We start from the raw sequence: 12,748 nt of genomic DNA, 5'->3' as shown, positions 1-12,748 counted from the left end.
ATTGGATATCCATATGCAGAAGAATACAATTAGACCCCTCTCTCTCAAACCATATACAAAAATCAACTCAAAATGGATCAAGGACCTAAATAAAAGATCTAAAGCTATAAAGTTCGTAGAAGATAACAGGAGCAAATCTTCACTACCTGGGATTCAGTAATAGTTATGATACCAAAAGCAGAAGTAACAAAAGAAACAACAGATAAATTTTATTTCATCAAAATTAAAACTTTTCTTTATCACAGGAAATTGTCAAGAAAGTGAAAAGACAACCTATGGAATGGGAGAAATAGTTTCAATCCATATTTTGGATAAGGGCTTAATATCCAGAATATATAAAGGACTTTTATAATGCTACAACCAAAAGACAAACAACCTAATTAAAAAATGGGCAAAGGGTCGCCCCGCCTGCTCGGAGCAGGAAGCGGAAGCGCTCGCGGCCTGTTCCCGGCCTGGCCCCGGCACCGGAACCGGCACTGGCGGCCATCTTGGCTTCCCGGGGAAAGACGGCGTGAGGGGTAGAAGTTGTAGGGTGGGGGGCAGGAGTGAGGCGGAGGGGAAAGAAAGGGGGAGGAGGCCACGGCGGGACAGGGCGGGGACTGCCTGTCTGGGTTGCGGAAGTGGTAGTTTCTGACTGAGACTGCTGCTTTCTCGCTACTGCTTCGACTTCCCGGTTCCCCCCTCCGGACGGAGAGGGCGGCGCGGTTGTGGACGGTCAGACAGCCCCCATCTCCCGCCGCCAATCCCCGGCCCTAACTAGCACGGAGCAGACACCGCCAGTCGCAGCAGCAGGCGAGGAGGAAGATGGCGGGACGGCTGCCGGCCTGTGTGGTGGACTGTGGCACCGGCTATACAAAGCTAGGATATGCTGGAAATACAGAACCACAGTTTATCATCCCTTCCTAATCGCCTTCAGAGGAGTAAATATATATATACATGGTCTTGTTGGTACTGAATATAATTTAGAACGACCATTTCTTTAGGTGTTGCTATTAAGGAGTCAGCAAAAGTGGGTGATCAAGCTCAGAGGAGGGTGATGAAAGGTGTTGATGACCTAGACTTCTTCATTGGTGATGAAGCAATAGAAAAGCCTACATATGCAACAAAGTGGCCAATCCATGGAATAGTTGAAGATGGGGACTTGGTGGAAAGATTTATGGAGCAAGTGATCTTTAAATACTTAAGGGCAGAACCTGAAGACCATTATTTTCTTTTGACTGAACCTCCACTGAACACTCCAGAAAAGAGAATATACCGCTGAAATAATGTTTGAGTCCTTCAGTGTTCCAGGCTTGTACATCGCTGAGCAGGCTGTTCTTGCCTTAGCTGCATCCTGGACCTCCAGACAAGTAGGAAAACGGACATTGACTGGTGCGGTATTAGACGGTGGGGATGGTGTCACTCATGTCATTCCTGTGGCTGAAGGGTATGTGATTGGCAGCTGTATTAAGCACATTCCAATCGCAGGACGAGATATAACATATTTTATTCAGCGACTGCTGAGAGACCGAGAAGTTTGCTAATCCAGACTTCACACAACATATCTTAGAAGTAGTAGATGAGGTAATTCGGAATTGTCCTATTGATGTCAGGCGTCCTCTCTACAAGAACGTTGTCCTCTCTGGAGTTTCAACCATGTTCAGGCACTTTGGATGTTGTTTGCAAAGAGATTTGAAAAGGACCGTAGATGCCAGGCTGAAATTAAGTGAGGAATTGAGTGGCGGTAGATTGAAGCCAAAGCCTATTGATGTACAAGTGATTACACACCACATGCAGTGATATGCAGTCTGGTTTGGGGGATCAATACTGGCCTCCACACCTGAGTTCTACCAAGTATGCCACACCAAAAAGGATTATGAAGAAATTGGACCTAGCATTTGTCGTCACAATCCAGTGTTTGGAGTCATGTCGTAAAATTGACTTCTAGTTATCGGTGCTAGGATGGGGGGGAAGAGATCTTTCTGATTACCTGTTTTGTCTGGATGGCTGGTTTTGAAGTTTAAAGCCTGACTTGACAATAATAAGACCAAAAATAATTATACAGGAATATTTTAATAAGTATATCACCATGCAAATGTCAAGGAAAGCTAAAATGAATAAGTGTTTTTCTTTAGATTGAGTATTTGAATCTTATGTGTAACAAAAACAAGTGGGTTTTAGTTCTTGCTCTGCCCTGATATTTTGTATATTATTGAATTATCCAAGATTTGATGGGATTTATCAGTATGTAGATAGCTCTATAATGCTTGAATTGCACACATGTAAGTGTGCAGTGCAAGAGCTTGTTTATATTTCATACTTTTTATACTTTGAGGAAAAAGTCAAAGAAAAACTGTAGTATTTGAGGAAAAAAAGTGACCAAGTAACAAGATAAATTCTAAAAATAGCCTCATGAGACTTGACATACACACTTATGGGATTCCAGTTATTAGGAATCGCTTCCACCCCCTTCCACACTCAGTGGTTTTCTTTGCAAGTGCTTTTGGAACTAAGAAGCTAGTATTTTGGATTAACTGATGCCTGCTAGTGCTTTCTGATTGCTCCCATTCTGTTTCTTGCTTTAATAGAAAAATAAAGACAAGACTGTTGGATCAGTAAAAAAAAAAGGGGGGGGGGGCAAAGGACTTGAATAAACATTTCTCCAAGGATATACAAATGGCCAAAGATATACACATGAGAAGATGTTCAACATCATTAGCCATTAAGGAAATTCAAAGCAAAACCAGGAGATAACACTTTACACTTACAGGGATGGCTATTTTTTAAAAAAATGGAAAGTAAATGTTGGAGAGGATGCTGAGAAATTGGAACTCTAATGCATTGTTGGTGGGAATGTAAAATGGTGCACCCAATTGTGGTAAACAATATGGAAGTTCCTCCAAAAATTAAATATAAAGTTAACATGGATAAACAAAATGTATCACATGGAATATTATTTGGACATATAAGAAAGAAGGAAGTTTTGAGACATGCCACAACATGGAATAACCTTGAAAACACTATGCTCTTTAAGCATGGTACATAAAGAGAAAAATTGTATGATATTACTTATAAGAGATGAGTAGGAAAGCAAATTTGCAGAGATAGAAAGCATGTTAGTGATTTCCAGTAGATGAGCGAAGAGAAAGTGTTTGGTTGAAAAAAAAAATATGCCAGAGTGCTATGCACTTTCTGTGCATTATTGATAATCCTCATTTTTAAAAAAATGCTGCTTAGTTTTAAAAGAATACTTCTATGAACATTCCTGTACCTGTTTTTTTGGAACACATATGTACACACATCTGTGGGGTATATAGTTAGGAGTAGAATTATTCAGTTGTAGGGTATGTATGAATCTTGGCTTTGCCAGTTAGCAGCTGTATGATCTTGGGAAAGTACCTGGAACCTGTAGAGAACAGTCTCCTTATCTGTACCAAGGAGCTAATCTCACCTCGATGGGTGTTAATCTGTGAAAAACTGCTTTTGTTATTTAACAAAAGAGCATAGTACTGAGAAATCTTGTTCTCTAAAATCATAGATTTTCAGAAAAGTTGCTGTTTGAAATATGTCCGTAAGAATGGAACATTCCACTCTTGCCTGGAGGATCTGAGTTCCTTTGACACAGAGAAGCAATCTCCATCTCCAACCCAGGTGCAGAGCTTTAGATAAGGGGTATCCATATTCAACATTCCACATTTATCTTCATGTTGTAGTTTCCAGGGAAACAGGATCCTGAATCACCTGGTTAGCTCAGACCTGATGTTAATCTCTTTACATATAATCTAGTGTGCTTTGAGGCTATCAAAACACTACTTCTTTTATTTTATTTTTTTTTTAATCATCATTTTATTGAGATATATTCACATACCACGCAGTCATACAAAACAAATTGTACTTTCGATTGTTTACAGTACCATTACATAGTTGTACATTCATCACCTAAATCAATCCCTGACACCTTCATTAGCACACACACAAAAATAACAAGAATAATAATTAGAGTGAAAAAGAGCAATTGAAGTAAAAAAGAACACTGGGTACCTTTGTCTGTTTGTTTCCTTCCCCTACTTTTCTACACATCCATCCATAAACTAGACAAAGTGGTGTTTGGTCCTTATGGCTTTCCCAATCCCATTGTCACCCCTCATAAGCTACATTTTTATACAACTGTCTTCGAGATTCATGGGTTCTGGGTTGTAGTTTGATAGTTTCAGGTATCCACCACCAGCTACCCCAATTCTTTAGAACCTAAAAAGGGTTGTCTAAAGTGTGCATAAGAGTGCCCACCAGAGTGACCTCTCGGCTCCTTTTGGAATCTCTCTGCCACTGAAGCTTATTTCATTTCCTTTCACATCCCCCTTTTGGTCAAGAAGATGTTCTCCGTCCCACGGTGCCAGGTCTACATTCCTCCCTGGGAGTCATATTCCACATTGCCAGGGAGATTCACTTCCCTGGGTGTCTGATCCCACGTAGCGGGGAGGGCAGTGATTTCACCTTTCAAGTTGGCTTAGCCAGAGAGAGAGGGCCACATCTGAGCAACAAAGAGGCATTCAGGAGGAGACTCTTAGGCACAAATACAGGGAGGCCTAGCCTCTCCTTTGCAGCAACCGTCTTCCCAAGGGTAAAACTTATGGTAGAGGGCTCAACCCATCAAACCACCAGTCCCCTATGTCTGTGGTCATGTTAGCAACCATGGAGGTGGGGTAGGCGAATACCCCTGCATTCTCCACAGGCTCCTCAAGGGGGCACTACATCTTTTTTTTTTTTTTTTTCCCCTTGTCTTTTTTCTTTTTTCTTTTTTTTTTTTTTAACTTTCCCTTCTTTTTTCAAATCACCTGTATGAAAAAAAAAGTTAAAAAGAAAACAAACATACAATAAAAGAGCATTTCAAAGAGACCATAGCAAGGGAGTAAGAAAAAGACAACTAACCTAAGATAACTGCTTAACTTCCAACATGTTCCTACTTTACCCCAAGAAAGTTACATAATATAGCAACATTTCAGTGAACTTGTTCCTACTACAACCATCAGAAATTAACAGACCATAGTCATTTCTGGGCATCCCCAGAACGTTAAATAGCTTATCTGTTCTTCTTGGATTATTGTTCCCCCTTCCTTAATTGCTCTCTACTGCTAGTTCCCCTACATTCTACATTATAAACCATTTGTTTTACATTTTTCAAAGTTCACATTAGTGGTAGCATATAATATTTCTCTTTTTGTGCCTGGCTTATTTCGCTCAGCATTATGTCTTCAAGGTTCATCCATGTTGTCATATGTTTCACCAGATCGTTCCTTCTTACTGCCGCGTAGTATTCCATCGTGTGTATATACCACATTTTATTTATCCACTCATCTGTTGAAGGACATTTGGGTTGTTTCCATCTCTTGGCAATTGTGAATAATGCTGCTATGAACATTGGCGTGCAGATATCTGTTCGTGTCACTGCTTTCCGATCTTCCGGGTATATACCGAGGAGTGCAATCGCTGGATCGAATGGTAGCTCTATATCTAGTTTTCTAAGGAACTGCCAGACTGACTTCCAGAGTGGCTGAACCATTATACAGTCCCACCAACAATGAATAAGAGTTCCAATTTCTCCACATCCCCTCCAGCATTTGTAGTTTCCTGTTTGTTTAATGGCAGCCATTCTAACCGGTGTTAGATGGTATCTCATTGTGGTCTTAATTTGCATCTCTCTAATAGCTAGTGAAGCTGAACATTTTTTCATGTGTTTCTTGGCCATTTGTATTTCCTCTTCAGAGAACTGTCTTTTCATATCTTTTGCCCATTTTATAATTGGGCTGTCTGTACTATTGTCATTGAGTTGTAGGATTTCTTTGTATATGCAAGATATCAGTCTTTTGTCAGATACATGGTTTCCAAAAATTTTTTCCCATTGAGTTGGCTGCCTCTTTACCTTTTTGAGAAATTCCTTTGAGGTGCAGAAACTTCTAAGCTTGAGGAGTTCCCATTTATCTATTTTCTCTTTTGTTGCTTGTGCTTTGGGTGTAAAGTCTAGGAAGTGGCCTCCTAATACAAGGTCTTGAAGATGTTTTCCTACATTATCTTCTAGGAGTTTTATGGTACTTTCTTTTATATTGAGATCTTTGGTCCATTTTGAGTTAATTTTTGTGTAGGGGGTGAGGTAGGGGTCCTCTTTCATTCTTTTGGATATGGATATCCAACTCTCCCAGCCCCATTTGTTGAAAAGACCATTATGGCTCAGTTCGGTGACTTTGGGGGCCTTATCAAAGATCAGTCGGCCATAGATCTGAGGGTCTATCTCTGAATTCTCAATTCGATTCCATTGATCTATATGTCTATCTTTGTGCCAGTACCATGCTGTTTTGGCAACTGTGGCTTTATAATAAGCTTCAAAGTCAGGGAGTGTAAGTCCTCCCACTTCGTTTTTCTTTTTTAGAGTGTCTTTAGCAATTCGAGGCATCTTCCCTTTCCAAATAAATTTGATAACTAGCTTTTCCAAGTCTGCAAAGTAGGTTGTTGGAATTTTGATTGGGATTGCATTGAATCTGTAGATGAGTTTGGGTAGAATTGACATCTTAATGACATTTAGCCTTCCTATCCATGAACATGGAATATTTTTCCATCTTTTAAGGTCCCCTTCTATTTCTTTTAGTAGAGTTATGTAGTTTTCTTTGTATAGGTCTTTTACATCTTTGGTTAAGTTTATTCCTAGGTACTTGATTTTTTTAGTTGCTATTGAAAATGGTATCTTTTTCTTGAGTGTCTCTTCAGTTTGTTCATTTCTAGCATATAGAAACATTACTGACTTATGTGCATTAATCTTGTATCCCGCTACTTTGCTAAATTTGTTTATTAGCTCTAGTAGGTGTATCGTTGATTTCTCAGGGTTTTCTAGATATAAGATCATATCATCTGCAAACAATGACAGTTTTACTTCTTCTTTTCCAATTTGGATGCCTTTTATTTCTTTGTCTTGCCGGATTGCCCTGGCTAGCACTTCCAGCACAATGTTGAATAACAGTGGTGACAGCGGGCATCCTTGTCTTGTTCCTGATCTTAGAGGGAAGGCTTTCAGTCTCTCACCATTGAGTACTATGCTGGCTGTGGGTTTTTCATATATGCTCTTTATCATGTTGAGGAAGTTTCCTTCAATTCCTACCTTTTGAAGTGTTTTTATCAAAAAGGGATGTTGGATTTTGTCAAATGCTTTTTCAGCATCTATTGAGATGATCAATTGATTTTTCCCTTTCGAGTTTTTAATGTGTTGTAATACATTGATTGTTTTTCTTATGTTGAACCATCCTTGCATGTCTGGAATGAACCCCACTTGGTCATGGTGTATGATTTTTTTAATGTGTCTTTGGATTCTATTTGCAAGTATTTTGTTGAGGATTTTTGCATCTATATTCATTAGGGAGATTGGCCGGTAGTTTTCCTTTTTTGTAGCATCTTTGCCTGGTTTTGGTATTAGATTGATGTTAGCTTCATAAAATGAGTTAGGTAGTGTTCCATTTTTTTCAATGTTTTGAAAGAGTTTGAGTAAGATTGGTGTCAGTTCTTTCTGGAAAGTTTGGTAGAATTCCCCTGTGAAGCCATCTGGCCCTGGGCATTTATTTGTGGGAAGATTTTTGATGACTGATTGGATCTCTTTGCTTGTGATGGGTTGGTTGAGGTCTTCTATTTCTTCTCTGGTCAGTCTAGGTTGTTCATATGTTTCCAGGAAATTGTCCATTTCTTCTACATTATCCAGTTTGTTGCCATACAGTTGTTCATAATATCCTCTTATAATTTTTTTAATTTCTTCAGGATCTGCAGTTATGTCACCTTTTTCATTCATTATTTTGTTTATATGGGTCTTCTCTCTTTTTGATTTTGTCAGTCTAGCTAGGGGCTTGTCAATCTTGTTGATCTTCTCAAAGAACCAACTTTTGGTGATATTTATCCTTTCTATTGTTTTTTTGTTCTCTATGTCATTTATTTCTGCTTTAATCCTTGTTATTTCTTTTCTTCTACTTGGTTTAGGATTGGTTTGCTGTTCATTTTCTAGCTTCTTCAGTTGATCCATTAGTTCTTTGATTTTGGCTCTTTCTTCCTTTTTAATATATGCGTTTAGTGCTATAAATTTCCCCCTTAGCACTGCTTTTGCTGCATCCCATAGGTTTTGGTATGTTGTGTTCTCATTTTCATTCGTCTCTATATATTTAGCAATTTCTCTTGCTATTTCTTCTTTAACCCACTGATTGTTTAGGAGTGTGTTGTTTAACCTCCAGGTATTTGTGAATTTTCTAAGTCTCTGATGGTTATTGACTTCTAATTGTATTCCATTGTGGTCAGAGAATGTGCTTTGAATAATTTCAATCTTTTTAAATTTATTGAGGCTTGTTTTATGTCCCAGCATATGATCTATTCTGGAGAAAGTTCCGTGAGCACTAGAAAAGTATGTGTATCCTGGTGATTTGGGATGTAATGTCCTGTAGATGTCTGTTAAATCTAATTCATTTATCAGATTGTTTAGGTTTTCAATTTCCTTATTGGTCTTCTGTCTGGTTGATCTATCTATAGGAGAGAGTGATGTGTTGAAGTCTCCCACAATTATTGTGGAAACATCAATTGCTTCCTTTAGTTTTGCCAGTGTTTCTCTCATGTATTTTGTGGCACCTTGATTGGGTGCATAGACATTTACGATTGTTATTTCTTCTTGCTGAATTGCCCCTTTTATTAGTATGTAGTGGCCTTCTTTGTCTCTCAAAACATCCCTGCATTTGAAGTCTATTTTATCTGAGATTAATATTGCTACACCTGCTTTCTTTTGGCTGTAGCTTGCATGAAATATTTTTTTCCATCCTTTCACTTTCAATTTCTTTGTGTCCCTGTGTCTAAGATGAGTCTCTTGTATGCAACATATTGATGGTTAATTTTTTTTGATCCATTCTGCGAATCTATATCTTTTAATTGGGGAGTTTAATCCATTTACATTCAACGTTAAAACCGTGAAGGCATTTCTTGAATCGGCCATCTTATCCTTTGGATTATGTTTGCCATATTTTTCCCTCTCTCTATTAATATCCTTTATTGTACCCATACCGAATCTCTTAGTACTGAACCTTTCTCCAAGTCTCTCTGTCCTGTCTTTGTTTCTCTGTCTGTAGGGCTCCCTTTAGTATCTCCAGTAGGGCAGGTCTCTTGTTAGCAAATTCTCTCAGCATTTCTTTGTCTGTGAAAAATTTAAGCTCTCCCTCAAATTTGAAGGAGAGCTTTGCTGGATAAAGTATTCTTGGCTGGAAATTCCTCTCTCTCAGAATTTTAAATATATCGTGCCACTGCCTTCTCGCCTCCATGGTGGCTGCTGAGTAGTCACTACTTAGTCTTATGCTGTTTCCTTTGTATGTGGTGAATTGCTTTTCTCTTGCTGCTTTCAGAACTTGCTCCTTCTCTTCTATGTTTGACAGTGTGATCAGTATATGTCTCGGAGTGGGTTTTTTTGGATTTATTCTATTTGGAGTTCGCTGAGCATTTATGATTTGTGTATTTATGTTGTTTAGAAGATTTGGGAAGTTTTCCCCAACAATTTCTTTGAATACTCTTCCTAGACCTTTACCCTTTTCTTCCCCTTCTGGGACACCAATGAGTCTTATATTCGGACGTTTCATATTATCTATCATATCCCTGAGGTCCATTTCGAGTTTTTCAATTTTTTTCCCCATTCTTTCTTTTATGCTTTCATTTTCCATTCTGTCATCTTCCAGGTCACTGATTCGTTGTTCACCTTCCTCTAGTCTTGTACTATGAGTGTCCAGAATCTTTTTAATTTGGTCAACAGTTTCTTTAATTTCCATAAGATCATCCATTTTTTTATTTAGTCTTGCAATGTCTTCTTTATGCTCTTCTAGGGTCTTCTTGATTTCCTTCATATCCCGTACTAGGGTCTCATTGTTCATCTTTAGTTCTTTGAGTAGCTGCTCTAGGTGTGTCTCTTCTGGTCTTTTGATTTGGGTGCTTGGGCTTGGGTTATCCATATCGTCTGGTTTTTTCATATGCTTTATAATTTTCTGTTGTTTTTGGGCTCGTGGCATTTGCTGACCTTGATAGGGTTCTTTTAGGGTTTGTAGACCAGTTGAAGTCCTTATCTCTAATTTATCAGATCTACAGCTTCGTGGAGTACACTTTCTCTAACTAACCAGCAGGTGGCGTCCACGAGCCACCTGTTCTCCACAAGCCAGATCTCCCCTGCTTAGCCTTTTTGGTGAGTGGGGGAGTGAGTCTTGTGGGGCCCAATTGGTGTCCCAAGCTTGCGTGTGTAGTTGGTGTTGCCTGCCCTGTATGTGGGGCGTGTTTCTGGGCAGTCGGGGAGGGGGGGTGGCCCTAACAATCAAATCTCCCTGATGATCCTAGAGTTTTAAAGCTACTGCAATAGTCTAATCCTTCAGTTCAGTCCTGCCACAGTTTGTCTCTGCCACTGACCCACAAGTCTTTGGTATTGGCGTATGGCTCCTGAGACTTGCAAGTGGGCCCCTCTTCCAGGCTGTGCACCCCGGGTCCTCTGTTGAGGGATGACTGTGCTATGTCACAGGTGAGTGCCGTCCCCCCAGGGCAGTTCTGGGCTGCTGGGCTGTGTTGGGAGGCTCCCAGTCTGCTCAAATGATGGCTGAATGGGGCTCTGTTAATTCACACTGCTCCCCCTTCCCAGCTCTGGGACATTCAGCTGAGGTTGCAGGGAAGGCTAATGTCCACGCCCAGTTTTGTGGTGTGTGCCTGTTATTTGAAGCACTTCCGTCACACTGGGTTGTCTGGGGCAGCTCTGGGCTATGGGGCTGGCGATGGGCAGGAGTGTTTCCTGTCCACCAGGATGGTGGCTGTGAGCGGACACCCCCCTTTTCTTGGGAAGTTGTGTTGTTTAGTGAATTTCTCAGCCACTGGATTATTGCCTTTTGTCTCAGAGCTCTCTTAGTTCTGCTCTTGACTTGACGTGCCCAAATTTCAATTCTTTGAAGCTTTCTGTATTGAGCTTCTTAGAGTAATTGTTTTAGAAAAAGCAAAAAGGATTTAAAAAAAAAAAAAAAAAAAAAACGGCCCCGGCCCTCCTCAGAGATCTAATGGGTTATTGAAATGCTAATAGACAAAGCAACCAGGGCCATTAAGGAAAGGTGCCCAGGGCAGAGAGATCAGCCTTGCTTCGGGATTTGCATATGCGCCTCAAGGCCTGATCTCCGCCCTTCCCCTTTCTGTGTTCACCAGAACTCCAAAAATCCTCTGCTTTTACTTTGGAGCTTCTCGTGTTGTTTTCCTTCTATGCCCGTCTCCTCTCTGCTGGGCTGGCTGCTCTCAGAGTCTCTGGTGTCTGGCCTCAGTCTATCTATGGTTGGAGTTTGAATCAGTAGAATGAGTTTCCGATAAGAGCAGCCACTGCAATTCTCCCTTCTCCTTCCTGGAGCTGACAGCCCCTCCTCCCCCGGGACTGAGCCTGGCAGGGAGGGGCGCGGGTCCCCTGGCCGCAAAAACTTACAGATTTCGCTGATCTCAGCAGTTCCACGTTTTCATGAGTGTTGTATGAAGTATGCCCAAAGACAGATTGCTCTGTGGTGTCCAGTCCACGCAGTTCCTGGCTTTTTACCTACTTTCCTGGAGGAGTAACTAAAACATACAGCTCACCAGTCTGCCATCTTGCCCCGCCTCACTACTTCTTTTAAATCTTACCTTCACTTCATCTTTCCGCCAAATCCTAGAATAACTCTTATCTTTCCCTGTGCTTGGTAAGATGCCTCATGATTCCTCTTGTGTGAAGTCTCCCTTGCAACAGCAATTTACTATAACTAACTTTGTTAGACCACAGGTGGTCTTTTTTCAGATTGTCTTTATTTTGGGGATTACCCATAATGTATGTAAAATGTGCCTGGAACCTGAATAGGCATTTAAGAAATGGTAAAGTTAGTTCTTATTATTCATTTATGAATTCAATAAAGGTTTATTTGACATAGTATTTGCAAGGCACAAATTTACTGCGATGAGAGGTGCACAGATGGAAAACCACTTTTATTTTAGATGGAGAAAGAAAATAACAGCAACAACTATATCTTCAATTCCTTGGAGATAAATAGCTTTCCTGAATTTCACTATAAATAGTGTCAAATGTAACTGAAAACATCCTCAAGACTGTTTTGTGGATAAAAAGTACAATTTACGTGATTTGCTATAAGATTTGACATAAAACCATGGATTCTAAAAAATGGTAGTTTTCATAACGATAACGAGAGCCCCCAAATGTCGTCTATCCCCTTCTATAGAGAAAGAAATGCTTCAAAGAAAAATAGAGATAGCCTTGTTTACAAAAGGCTCATTCACCCATTTGGGGACCCCTCTCACATATGTAAACACAGGCAAACAGCTTCCTCTCTTTGCCATTTTCCAGAGACTGCAAAGCAGGCTTGGGTGGGGTGGGGTGGCGAACACAGGAAACAAACACTGCCAATTCCCCTTCACTTCTCCCGGTCTTCATCTCCTCCCAAACCAAAATCCTATCCTTGTCTTTCCTTTCAATGTTCACTCACAAAATGCAGCCTTCTCTGGGAACGTCACTTAAGGAAATGATTTTAAATTTTGGGAGTCTAGTTCCCCAAGAAATCCCGGTTTGGAATACATGAAGAGGCTACTTGGGAGGGATTTTGTTGGAGAATGAATTTGGGAATATGGGGATGAATTTTACGGAAATAGATGATGATATAGTCAGTTTAGTGTATGAATTTTGTAGTCAAATCTCAATAAAGCGAATTAACTTCTATGGGCT

The 12,748-nt window shown here is 40.2% G+C and overlaps 1 pseudogene; it reads left to right on the top strand.

Moving 5' to 3' along the window:
* The first annotated feature begins 804 nt into the window (after positions 1-804).
* On the top strand, positions 805-1,523 carry LOC119514407 (annotated as a pseudogene).
* The last annotated feature ends 11,225 nt before the right edge of the window (positions 1,524-12,748 follow it).

Source organism: Choloepus didactylus, chromosome 2, assembly GCF_015220235.1.
Source record: "Choloepus didactylus isolate mChoDid1 chromosome 2, mChoDid1.pri, whole genome shotgun sequence".
NCBI lineage: Eukaryota > Metazoa > Chordata > Mammalia > Pilosa > Megalonychidae > Choloepus > Choloepus didactylus.
Note: the sequence above shows the minus strand (reverse complement) of the source record. Positions and strands in the feature narration are given on the sequence as shown.